Source organism: Manacus vitellinus, unplaced genomic scaffold (genome assembly GCF_001715985.3).
Source record: "Manacus vitellinus isolate BGI_N305 unplaced genomic scaffold, ASM171598v3 scaffold_52_pilon, whole genome shotgun sequence".
Taxonomy (NCBI): Eukaryota; Metazoa; Chordata; class Aves; order Passeriformes; family Pipridae; genus Manacus; species Manacus vitellinus.
Window position 1 is genome coordinate 4,705,108 of NW_021940628.1, and position 13,844 is coordinate 4,718,951.

The following is a 13,844-nucleotide window of genomic DNA, read 5'->3' on the forward strand; positions in this document are numbered from 1 at the left end:
GGGGGTGAGTTTGGCTGGGGTTCAGCAAGAAATATTATGCATCTGGCAGATAAAGGTTTCTGTGGCTGTGGTGTCACTTGATCTTGTCAATGTAATATCAATTCGAACGTGGAGAAGGAAACAGCCGTTATTTTACTGGAGTGCAGTAATGGGATCTCAGGAATCACCACACCCACAGCTGGTCAGACTCAGGAACTCTCCTGTGCTTGTCCCTCCCAGTCTCTGCTGGGGAGCAGTGACTGCAGCCAGCAGAGCAATCTGCAGAGAGCAGATTTCTGCTGAGAAAGGGGAATTGTACAAAGAATAGTTCATTTTTACATTTTTACATTTTCCAATCATATTTGGTGTAGGACATGTGTGTTCCTTTATTCACCCCACTGCACACTGATTACTCTAATGATGCACAGTTACAGAGCTGGTCTTTCCATATCGACAGGCCTGCTTCCCAGGTTGGCTTCCCAAACTGGGATGTTTTGAGAAATGTACAGATATAGAAGAATAGGGAGAAATTTTCTTTGTGGCAAGGCTGAGGTGCAAGGGTTGGGAGATGAAGGGATGAATTCCTGTAATTTTGTTGTTACTACAAATTATACTTTGTTTAAACTCTCCACCTCAGGCTTTGATCTGCTATACTAGTGCTAATCCATATATTTATGCTTTGCTAGTATGGATTCAAAGTGGCATAATTCAGCTCAATATCGAAACCAAGAGTCCTTCCTATCTTCTGCCTGCACTGTCACTGTGTCATAATTCTTACACTTTTGGTGACATGTCATCAGTCCTTTTGTGTTAACTGAGGCACAGGGCGAGTTCAGAAGGCAGGAAAAAATCCATTTTAATTAAATTAACTTCTCAGGTGATTATGTGCTTCTGGAGAACAGAAATCAGGCACCAGCTTTCAGACTACTCTGCTTCTCCCTGCCTGTGCTCCAGCACACCGAGTACCCCACGTACCTGGCTCTTCTCACACTGGGAACAGGGACCCGGAACTCAGCTGCAGAGAGGTGATGCTGCTGATCCCTTTCTCTCCAGAGAAAGGGAAGTGGTGAGCAACTGGTGTAGAGGATTATGCCTGGGACAGCATCTCACTAAGCATGTGCTGCTTTGTAATGATGATGCCACCAAAAATTTTCATTTCTTCATCTCTTTTTGAGCCAAGCTCAATGATGAAAATATCAAACCTGGTCAGTTCCGAGGCTCGTCTTTGACCAACTCACCCAGTAACTTCTCCTTGTGTGTTGCTTCCCAGCAATCTTTGGGTTTCTGCCCTCCCTTTGGCAATTTCCTTAATAATTTAAATAGTTCTATTAACCTGTACTTCCTTCAGTCCCATAAAGAGCACTTATGAGGGGTCCACACCATTGAAATCCCATAACGCAGATGGATGTGTAAGGTCGTACCTGTCAGACAACGTTTTCTTGTGCCAACAAACAGCATTGAACTGAGTGGGAAGAGCAGATGCTGTAAGGGACAAACCTTTCCAGACGTGGACCAGCTGAACCAATTCATGCTACTGCTGTTGGGACAGGAGGAGCTGAGGATGAGGAGCCTGTTTGGTGCTTTGGCAGGATGTTCCATCTGTGAGTCACAGCTCTACTGGAGCCGTACCAGCCTCTCGGCCAGACAAGCTTTGCCTTCATTAACTCTTTCCTGCAGGAGATGCAGAAGCCAATTAATTACAACTCTAGCTTTTTTTTCCATTAAACTCCTCTAAGCTTCAGGGGAAGAGCCTTAAGACTCTACTCTGATCCTGTTGCCACTGACGCCTGTAAAAAGCTCTCCACAGACTTGGATGGGAAGAGACATTAATTCCATGTCTGCTTTCAGCCTGGAGCATGGTGACACTCAGTGCCACTGACAGGAGGGCTGTGCCTCCAAACACAGCCCATCTTCCCCATCAGTGCCTGCCTTAGGGAGAGAATGTCAGCAGAGAATGATTTCTGATGGTCCCAGAAACAATGGACCCAGTGGCCATACTCTGTAGTTACTATCAAAACCTCGCTCCCCTGTCTGATCTCAAACTTTCATTCTGCTGCTCTCTGTAAAGACAGACCCTGAGCCATTCACCTTTCAAGCTGAATGGACTTTCGTTAATTGAATTTTCAAAGAGAGATAATCACATCTGAAATGACAGGTATCACACAGTTTTTCTTCTAGAAGAGAAATCTTCACAAGCAGAGACTGTCACAGCTCCACAAGGCTGGCAAGTGGGCAAATCTCAGAAAAGAACTGTTCCTCAATCTCCTTTACATAAACTACTTGTGTTTCAAAAAAGTCAGAGGACTGAATGCAGGTTGTCTGTGTCCCACTAGACTGCACAGTTGACAAGGCAGGAGTGGGTCCTGCTTTGTTATAAGAACAAGTTAAATGCCATCACCTGGTGTAACACTAAAGACATGGATTCCCAGGTCACAATTCCCCGTACTCTGCACAAGCGGCAGTTTTTTATTCACAGGCAGATTGCTGGCGTATTTGGTGTGGAATATGTACAAGGTGATAAAAGAAGTGATATTATTTATACAGCATATGAAAATGCAACTGGTCTTCTGGATTTAGGATAGCAGAGTTCAAAGTCAAATTTTGCTTTGTTGCCGTGTGTTGCAAGTATCTCATTGGCGAGGGCCCAGCACTTCTCAGACTGGTTACAGGACTGTTTCATCTGAGCTCTGATCTGTGCCACAACTTGTATTTCTTGTATTTTGTTTAACTGCACTGTAGGCCATCAAACTCCCACTGCAGTCAACAGGCCCTCAGGATCTGGTCTTTCTCTCCAATCATGGTGCAATGATGTGTCATCTCTTCACTCTGACTACTGTTCTGAACACTTTCTTTCCCAGTCCCACTTTTTTGGGGTCAATATTTCTTACAACCTTATCAACAAAATTTTTTACAGCAACACAGAAGACTTGCTTTCCATCGGTGCTGGTGATAACAACACAGGCTTCCCAGTGGGAATGATGCTCCCCTTGCTTTTCAGACACCTATATATCCCAAGAATCATTGGTTCAGGGGCTCTGCCTGTTTGTGAGAACACAGTGAGCACCTTCCTGCAAGCCTGCCCTGTTCACAACTGCACCCTCACTGTCAGCTAGATCGGACTATGGGCAGGTTTAGGCACCTGTCACAATTCTTATGTGGGTGAGGCAAGGCTCACAGAATGGTAACACAGAGCCATCAGCTGCCTCAGACAAAACAGCTGTTTGTTCCTGTGTCAGCACTGTGGGTGGGTGGTGCACTGATGACATTTATAGGAAAATTTCCTTTCCATACGAGGCAGTGAAACAGACTTTTGCTAGAATGTGTTCTTTTCACAAGTAATTTTTTTCTTTCAAATTCCTATCCTGAGATCCTAAAGTTACGTATAGTAATAAGGCAGAACATCAAAAACTGCCCCGGTGTGGAAGCTTGTATATCCCCTCTGCTTGCATTGCTTCAAGAGCTGCAACTGCTTTCCTCCATGCTAGGTACTATTTTCATTAGATACCCGACCTCTGGTTCTGATTAAATAACTTGTATAATTAGATTGAGACATCTGCTTATCCCTGGGGGAAGAAATCCCTTTCAGCACTGGACTAAGCCTGATTTGGTTAATTACCTTAGCAGTACTGTATTAATACATAGTTTCTTGATGGCAAGAAGCTGTGGTATTAGGTTTATTCCTCCTTGCTTTCACAATACTATAGTAAGACAGTTTAAGGATTAAGAATCAGGCAGTGAGCCCAATATTTCCCTCCTCTCTTCACTCATGTCAACACTCTCCCCTAATTTTATACATTAAAATATTCTCTGTTTTACTTGCCTGTGAATACAGTTTCCAGGTTCTTTGTTGTAGATGTAAGGATAATCTATTCCCAGTGACTGCTAGAAGCAGTGCACCCTGGGGTACTTGTGAGTAATTAAAGTTCTCAGAGCTCTTTAGCAATGTGAATTTCTATCAACAAATGATTACTATTGGGCACTGCTGTTTTCCAGTTCACCCTCCAGAAGCAGAGCAGCCCATATGTAGATGGCCAAGTGGAACATGGGGAGAGCAAGGTGGGAGTGCACTTGGGTTTGCAGACACCATCCTTTTCGTCTGGTGTCTGCAGGCAACTGCACTGCAAAGCAACTTCAGGAAACTGCAGGAAACCCAGATTCTGTCCTTTGCTCAAGCTTGACCAACAGTGAACAAACCTACGTATACTGAAAAAGAAGCAGCTGAGATTTGCATCCAAGCTTGGAATAAACAATATTCAGAAGAGGCAGGAGCTCTAGGACAGAGGATGTCCTTGAGGTGCACAGCCAGTGCTGCTGACAGTGGCCCGTGGGCAGAGGCTCCTGCCAAGGCACCCACCAAAGCTCACCCACCACACTGAGCACCCCAAAGTGCCACTGGCTCTGAGCTGATTATTTAAACAGGCTGGTCTAGGGGCCCAAAAGTGTTTCTGGCAATGGTGAGAACTGAAGCAGGAGCAAAAGGAACATCATGCAATAGAACATTTTTCTATCAACAGATGGAAATACCTAATAAGATGTAAATCATCTATTTGATAACCAAGCTATCACAAAAATAGAGATTCAGGCTTCCTAGGGAAACTTCGATTCTCAGAACCATGTATTTACTATTTATATGACTTGTCAGCCTATCTAAAGGCTCATCCTTCTTAGAATGCTCTATGGGTAACCAGAAGGCACTTTCAGAAAGAATTGTCTGGACACTTTTCAAAGCAAAAATATATTCAGTGCAGAATTTAATTGTAACACTAAATCTGTGAGTTTCAGAAAAAGGTGATGGGGGTGGAAATCATGGAGGAGGAGAGGCACAGGAACATAACATCAAATGCCCATAGGAGGTGAGAGCAAAGATACCCTGTCCAGCAGCAGAGGCACAGGGAGGACTGTCAGGACAGCACAAAGCTCGCACCGATGCCTCTACAGAACACTTTCCCAGGGCCTGACAGCTTGCAGAGAGATATTTCCCGTGACAGAAGTGAGGTTTGTTATTCAATAGCCTCTAGCTTATTTTTCCCCTTTTACAACTTTGTCCAGGTTCTTTTTTTTTTTCTTTTTAATGTAAACCTTCAGCATGCACAACATTCTGCAGCAAAGATTTCTGCAGATAAATGGCACATTGTCCAAAGAGCCACCTTCTTCTGTTTGAAGAACTAGAGCCAGTGAACAAGTTACCTCTGGGTGACTTCATGCTATTCATGATTCCAGAGACTGCTCACATTTTGTCCCACAGTCACATCTTCCCACACTGAGGAATCACAGTCCATGGAGCTGCGCCTCCTATAGATGCTCTTTGATACCCCAGATCAGTCTTGATTCACATTTCTGAATATTTTCCAGGTACATAAATTCTTCATCACCTAGAAGAGAAAAAAAATTGAATAATTTAACTGGACTTCTGTGGCCTATGTTCACAAGACTACCAGGCCACCCAAAGCAGCAGTCAGGAAGGAAGTGCCTTCCAAGAGCTGAGACTGCTGTGGGGCAAATAAATTCTGTTTGGAAAGATTTAAAGGCAGCAAAACTGAGGAACAGTTTGGGTTTTGTTACGATATAAACTAGCCCTTTGCTGGGCAAATGGTGTCAATAAGCTTTCTCACATTCTTCTGAACAACCAAGTGGGGAGATGAGCAGGCACTGCAAAGGAGGCAGAAGCAGCAGAAGTGTTTCTTGCAGCATCCCTCAGCACAGAGTCCAAGGGATGGCTTCCTGGCACACTAGTTCCAGTTTCAGGTAAGGAATATTTTGCCTCCACTCTTTTTTTTAGGTCAGAAGGTGAGTACAGGTTGGGCTTTGTCCTGGGTACTTTTCATTCCTTGTAACTTTCACATGGAAGCATGAAATATAGCCGGATACATTTCAAACAAGGCAATGGATTACCTCCACCGACGTGCTGGCCCAAGGTGTCCATTATTTATAGACCTCATTTTCTTGGAGCAGATTTGCATAGCTGAGCTCCCCGTGGCTGACAGGCTGTGAGCAGCTGTGAGGCTCTGCAGTCAGCCTGGTTATGGGAGCAGGAGAACCCGGCAGCCAGGGATCACTTCACGTTACATTGCACCAGGACCGACCCAACCTGTCCACAGACTGCAGAAGTGTCTGCAAAAAAAGGGCAGAGGAAAATTTTGCCAGAAGACCAAGACTGCTGTGTTCTGGAGGGGATATTTCATGATTCCTCACATCACTTGGGCATTATGAGTGCTTAGCAAGTACAGTGGCAACATCCAGATCAGCCAGTGCTGTGCATCCATGGCATGTTTGGGGGATGCAGGCCCTGTCAGGGCCTGGCCAAACTCTCATGCACACATTGTTACTAGCAGGAACTTTCAGCTTGAGAGAAAGCAAACTGCTTTGTCAGATGCTACACAAACAGCCCTACATCTGGTTGGGAACAGATGCTGCCAGGTGTCAGCTGGGTGGATTGCTGCTGTTTTCATCAAATGAATTGAAGTATTGATCTGCCAGGAGCTGGAGTTTGCGTTTTGGAGTTTGTCATTTCCTTCACTGGTGGCAGCTTAAAACCAGTCCTCTGTGGATGAGGCTTACCAGTGCACATTGCAGGAGAAGGGTCAGCCCTGGAGTCAGGGAGTCACCACTGTAAGAGAAAAGGGACAGCACAATGTACACCTGTTCCTGGGAAAAAAGTGTCACAGAAGCCATACAAAGAAGGTAGCTCATGAGAAGGGGTTGGTGGCTCATGGTGCCTCCAGAGAGCTTCTGCAGGGAGAATGCTGAGCTAAGAGGAGACACTGGTGGGAGGGAAGGGACAGACTGGCACAAGCCCTGCTGCACTGCTATGCTCTGGCATCCCTGCTCCTGAGCAGGTTGTACCATGGTGGTGGGACTCCACTCCTTCAGCTGCCCTGGCCAGGTCTCCCCTGCTCCCCACCAGCTGCTGCCATTCCTCCACAGACCCACAGCTGTGGGTGGCACAGGAGTGAGCCCCATCACCAGGGAGAGCCTGAGCAACGTTAGATCCAATTGCACAAAGCTGGATCATGTATCACAAAACCAGCTTTGCTTAGTTAATCCTCTGATTGATTTTAAGGCCTTGCTGAGACTGAAAGACTATTAAGAGATTTGTGCTGGCAGTATCTCCCAGCACAGGAATCACCTCCCCTGCTGTGCACCTCACATTTCCTGGCCATGGCCCAAGCCTTTTCCCAGCACAGGTAAGTCCTTAGATCTTCCACTTAAATTCTATCAACTTTCTCCTTGCTGAGTCTCCATCTGGAAGAGGAACACTTACACACAAGCAGAGGCCACAGGGGGTGCCAGTCCCAGTCCAGCTTTCCAGGCATCGGCTGCAGCCAGGCACCCACAGGGACATCCTATCTGGGGTGGGCTGCTGCTCCCTTGTCTGCCACTGTGGGGGCAGAGGGTCTCTCATCACAGCTTCAGAAATTGCAGCCCAATATGCTTTGTTTTTCCCTGTATTTTTCCTCTCGATCCTTGAATCTCACTGTTGGAAGTTCCCTTCCCCACCTCTCATATGCCTGTCTCCCATATGGGCACTGGTGTTGTCTTGTGCTCAGTCTGGCAGAAGCCTTGCAACACATCCTTGGTGTTCCCTGTTTCCCTTCTTCAACATCCCCAGCCCAGCTTGGATGGGGTGCTGTGTGCTGAGTGTGCAGACCTGAAACGCTTGCTCTTGCCTTTGACTGCTCATGTGCCTGCCTGTTTTCCCCAGCACCTGCCTCCTCATGTCCAGATTCAAACTCCAGATAATGTAGCCCTGCTAGCCTCCTGGGCAGGGCTGTGTATGCTGGGAGAAATGCTAACCTTGAAAATTGGGTGTGAGTCTGTGGGATTCCTCAGATGCTTTCTGCCTCTGGGATTGTGTGGAAGATGCTGAAGTCTGACCTTCAGTTCCAGATATCTCAAGTTCATGTCAGAAATTATGCCTAAGTAACTACCTGGCAGGCCACTGTCCTAGATATGGTAAACCAAGACACAAGAAATTACATTTTCTCCTGTGGTTGGGCACCTTCTTTGTTGCAGCAGGTAGAAGCTCTCCAAGGAGACATTTTTAAGGAGCTCTGATCATTGCTCCACTCCACAGATTCTCCAGGGACTGGGGGCCCTGCTGAGCCCCTGGCACCCCTGGCAGGAAGAGCCACCCAGCAGAGACCATCCTCAGCACAGACTTGTGCTGGGCTCAGATGCCACTGAGTGGGATCTGGACACACTTGGCTGTGGTGAACTGATCCTGAGGCACACAGAAAAAGCAGATCCCAGCCCTCTCCCTGGTGCTGGCAAACTGTTACCCCGTGGCTCTGGCCCCAGGATGGCATCTGAGGCCAGGCTGTAAGTGGAACAGAGAGGTGCAGCCTCCTGGATTTCCTCTCTTGGTTATGCTGCAGCTGCAGATGTGGAAGTCTTGGACTGCACCCAGCCTATGCACTCCTGAGCCTCACCACCCAGTTTGCGTGCTGGGCACAAAGGCTTGGTGCTGCACAACTCCAGCAGAGCAGGGCATGTGGCAGGTGGCATCTGGGACATGAAACTTTCAGTCCTTCAGACACTGCTGCCAGATCCACTCAGCACAGGCCAGCAGCCCCCCTGCCAGGGGAACCAGGTAAGCCAGGTGATGCTCAGTCCAGGTCTCAGGGCACACCTGTGCACAGTGCAAGAGACCCACCACAGACTACAAGCTGAGCCAGCTGAAAAGGAGGTTTATTACAGCACCTTGAAAGAGGATGAAAAACTCAGGGGAGGGCTTGTAAAGTGCCAGAGGCCTTCAAATGAAAAGATCTTAAACCAAGACCTGATTCTAAAGCACCAAACTCTTTGTCTGGCTCTAATGCCACTTCCCGTCCCTGCTACAGGGCTGAGAAGTGTCATAGATCTGGTGCCTTTTGTTGATGTGACTTGAGCAGTGCACATACCAAGAAGAAGAGCACAGGATGGGGATGAAGCTCTGGCAGGATTCCCAGCACAGGGAACACTCCAGCACGAGTTTTGGAAGGTTTGCAATGAGCACATAAAGCAACTTTGCTCCTTGTGAGAATGACCAGGAAAGGGAGAAACAAGAGATTGCAAACCCTGGTATCAATTCCACATGACACAGTGGAGTAAACAGTGTGAAACACCTGGGAATAAGGTCTCACATCTACTGTGTAACAGAGGCTTATTAGAAATAGGTTGTGCCATGCAAGTCCAAAAGACTCCTTCACTTGAGACTCTGACTTTGCACGATAGAATTCATTTTTATTGCAATAAAACAGTTGATCTAATGCTGCATAATGAGCTTAAAGCAGGTAACTGAGCAAAGAAGTCCCAGAGACAGATGGGGGGGGGCAGGTAGGCAGGGTCCAGGCTCACAGTGGCAGTGCCATGCCACTAGTGGGGTGCAAAGTGACCCCACAGAGGATCTAGTTCACAGACACATTCCTCCTGGGGGGCAGAGATGGACAGCAGGATTTTGTGAGCCTCTAACTTCAAAAGATCAGTGGCCATGACAGGTTGAGGATCTGCTGGGATCATATGAGCTGACTTGTTCCTGCTTTTTAAAATAGTATGAGAATTGTGAAGCTGTAAGACAGGAATGTGGGCAGAGACCTGATGGAACCCTGTTGCTCAGCTGAGCAAAGCCCTGTTAATAACCTGAAACCCCTGAGGGAGGGAGGGAAGGCCGGTTCCGGTTTTGCTTAACCAGGGTCTCCTGCCATTACAACATTATAATATCAAAGAACTTTGTGCTGAGAACTAGGTACAACAGCAAGTGCAGACCCAAAAGGACAAACCTGAAGATCTCAGTGGCTTTTGCTGCAGGAGGGTAGAATTTAAGCTACAGTTTGGAGAAACAAAGACTTGGGGGACAGGATCCGTCCCCAGTTACCTTGCAGTTAACGTGAACGTGCAGCAGGATGAGGAGAGAGAGGGGCAGGAGACACGACACCAGCATAAGCACTGACCTGGAGCTATGGAAGGGAAAGTTTAGGCTGGATGTAAGGAAAAAAAAAAGCTATCAAAAATGACTGGCGTAAGAGACTCTTATGGGAGAGGGCTAAAAACAGTGTCACGGGAAATACTTGGAAGTCAGATGCAGTTTTAGCAGGCAAGTTGCCAAGAAAGACTGCAGCAAAGAGCCTGGCTCAGAGGCTCTGCCAGGACCCAGTGGTCCATCCCAGCCCTCCCCAGTTAGTGTCCAAACAGCCCTGGGGACTCAGTGCCTCGACCGGGAAAATGAGGGGGCCCCGCTCACGTAATCAGGGCATCATTTTTGGCAAGAATTGTTTGGACATTTAACATACTAATATTTAAAAAAGAGCAGAGATGTGTTATTTAGAAAACATTCTAGATGGGTGACTGTCTTTTTCCAGGAAAAAATGCATTTGCAGCAAGCACCAGGTGCTGTTGTATTTTAATCTAAGCTAAGTGACTCCTGTTCCAGCTCCAGTACTGATTACTCTCCATAAATCATGCTCTGTCTCACATTCCCTCAATCATACAAGACATCCCTCCATGAACACATCCAGTTAGACTTCCACTCAATTGATCATGATCACTCAGACTTCCACTCAGCTGATCCCAAACAGCCAGCCTTCAGCTGTATTATTCTCCACTGATCACAGATGTTCATAATGTCTATTTCCAGTAACCTCAAACTTCCAACAGAAGGTAGTTCCTGGAAAGGATGGATGAAATAATGTAGAAAAACAAATTGTATGACCTAAACCCCAAGTAACAAAATATGTGTTGAAATAGAAATGTTAATAAAGAACCTTCTGCACAATTAGGAGTCATCCCACTAATACTTTGAATGTTTTTCAATGAACTGTCTGGCCTACCTCTCCTGAGACTGAATAACTTCAAACAGTTGAGAATTAGAGCTTGGCTGCACTTGTTATGGATGGAGCCAGACAACAAAACCAAGTAAACCAAATGGCAACAAAAACTTCAACGAAAATCTAATTCTACTCTGGTTGTGGACTAATGATTTGGGCTGAGAATGTGCATTTGCCAAACTGCCCCTTTGTATTGTAATGAGTCAAGTCCAATTTCCTATCATCAAACTTGTAGATGACAGCCAAGAAAAATGTTTAATTGAATGTTTAGTTGAACTATAACACTGAATTTGTAAGTTTGCTGATTGTGGATTGTCTCACTGTCCAGATTTCTCCCCCTAGTTTGAGGTCTTACTTCTGCATTTCAGGAATTAAGCAAGAGGCACATCTGGCAAACAGGTTATTTAGGAGACTACACAGAAATAAATGAAGGAATTTGGACCTGGCCTAAAATCTCTGAGTCCAGAGCCTCTTGTTCCTGACAGGATTTATGGAAGCAGTGCTTCCATATTTATTTAACAGTGAGAAAATAGTAGTTTGTTCAAAAATGTGGAGGTTCTAATAATCTCTAGGTTACACTTACAGTTGTGGTAAGCCCTACTGCGAAGCATTGTCTCCCATGGGAGATGACCTGGTGGTCCCAGCCACAGCAGCCTGATAAAAATTCCCACTAGCAATAAACATCTTATCTTTCCACCTGACCTTGTACTTAGTTACCTCCTAAAAGAACTATCTAAGGTCAGGAGCAGAATTCCTGCTTTGGACTCACAACTCGACCTTTGAGTTTCGGGAGTGGGTCTGTCCACAGCTGAGGAGAGTCTTTCTGTTCCTTCCCACCAAAAACTTGTTTATTGTAGCCTCAGATGAATCTTTCCTACAACTGTGGTTAACCTCTTCCTATAGTTAGGCTCCTTATGATTCACCTATGCTAAATATTTTGCAATTAAACTCCCCCATAGAGCAAACCAAGCCTTTATTACATCTGCAGAAGGCCTCTTTGTCTGGCTGAACCGGATCTTCTACTTTTGTTCCCATGACTTTTTCCTAACAAGTTTGCAAGCCCTTTTCCTTGGACTGCTGCTGGGACCATAAGCTTTCATGAGGTGATTTTAAAGTACAGACAGAAAAGGTGGCGGTGCTGGCAGTGGAGGGGTGGGGGTGTCTTTCAGTCTACATCATATAGGCCTCTATTCTTTGAGGCTGATAATTTGTTCTTTGGTGAAAAACAACAGTTTGATGAGACGGTTGACTCATAAATTCTCCTCTACCAAATGAACCCCCAAAAGAAAGCAAGGGTTGGGATGTTGCTAAAATCACAAACATAAGAGAGTAGTGAAAAAAGGACATCCATTACAGTGAAAAAAATCTGTGCTATACAAACAGCTCCAAAAGCAAATGCAGGAAAACAAGGTCTAAAATGTTACATCACAGTGACAGACACTTCTGAGTTAAAAAACAGTATTGGCAATATGTCGTTATTGCTGAAATCTATTAGGAAAATGTTTTATGTTCTGAAAGACTACTCACAGTTCAGTAACAGTCCCTCAGGATTTCTATATGAGGGTTTAAAAGCTTTTAGATAAATTCAGGGGGAGAAAAGAATGGTTTAGTTCCAAGTCTAAGCCAAAGTTTGCTGTGTAGTTAAAAAGAGTAAATGAACTTGTGGATGTGACTCCTCTGTTTCCTTCTCACACAGTGTCTTCTACACTTGAACGACAGAGCACAGAACTTGAACACGAAAGCTTCATGTTTTATTAATGGTGTCCAATTCATTTCCTGTTTTCGTGCTGATAACCTGCTGAGGGAGAGGAAGGGAACTCAGGTGGCAAGACCTCAGATCCATTTTTTTTATACCCATGAACAGTTCACAAGTGGGGTATTTCACTCGCAAAATCTCTTTTTTGCATGTATTACTGCATTCTCTGGGAAGCTTCTCTGGGACTTCTGGCACACATCTCTGAAAGGCCAAATGTTTCCAAGGCAAGTTCCCTTTTATGTGATGGCTTTTAGTTTTTGATTCAATCAGTACTCAGTAGTTATTTTCTCTACTGTCCTTTCCACAGGTCTAACCTCATAACACACCAAGTTACTACCCTGGCAGAAATCTCGTAGTCAAACAAAATTCGCATTAGCATTCTACTGTTTGTAGAAATGCCAGTTTATCCCTCATGAAAGATAAACCAATGCAGTGTTCAGCCAAGTAGATGTTCCCAGAGATTTTTAAACTAAAATAATGTTGCTGGTCTTGCAAAATGAAGACATCAGTGTTCCAGAAAGAATACCCATTTTCCTATTCCTCAAGCTGGTAATACAACAAAGGCCTGGGTCTTCTGAAACACTCCTGTAGCTAACATAACTTCAGAGAAAAAAAAAAATTGAAATTCCCCAGTGATTTTGTACTGGCCAGAGATGCCCCAGTCTGTCTCAGTGCCTCCCATTCCCTTAGAGCAGCAAAAGATTTAACAGCAATGACTTTGGCTTCAGCTGCTTCTTCCTATAAAAGTCATTGGCCACTTTCCCAAGGACAAGAGAGCCCTTCTCAGCACAGCCTGCAAGCAGCCACTGTGGCCATGCTCCATGGCAGGGGTGGGGCTGCACCACTGAGCTCTTGGGGTTTCTTTTAGGACATTTTTCTTTGAAAGATAACCAGAACTGCAATGAGATTGTAACCTCCTGCATTGGCAGGCAGACGTGGTGCCTGGAGGTGCAAGTGCAAGTGTGTGGTCTTGGGTGTGGAGAAGAAAGGAGAAGGGTGGTGGCCTGAATGTTGGAATGGAGTTCAGAGTAGGATTTTATTATTATTTTTTTTTGGTTTGCCTTTCCCTCCATTGGGAACCCCAAGGATGAAAAAGCAGGAGTTCCCTGTCCCCGCAGTGGTGGAATGAAAGCATATCAGTGATATGCCATCTAATTTTAGGCCTTCTTCTGAAACCATGAGGACTAGAAATAGTATTATTTTTATCAATGAGAATGGAGATTCTCAGGTAAGTGAGGACCTGTGGAGCTGGGACATGCAGGACTATCCAAATGCTGCCATAGCAGTTTTAAAATATGAAAACTGGC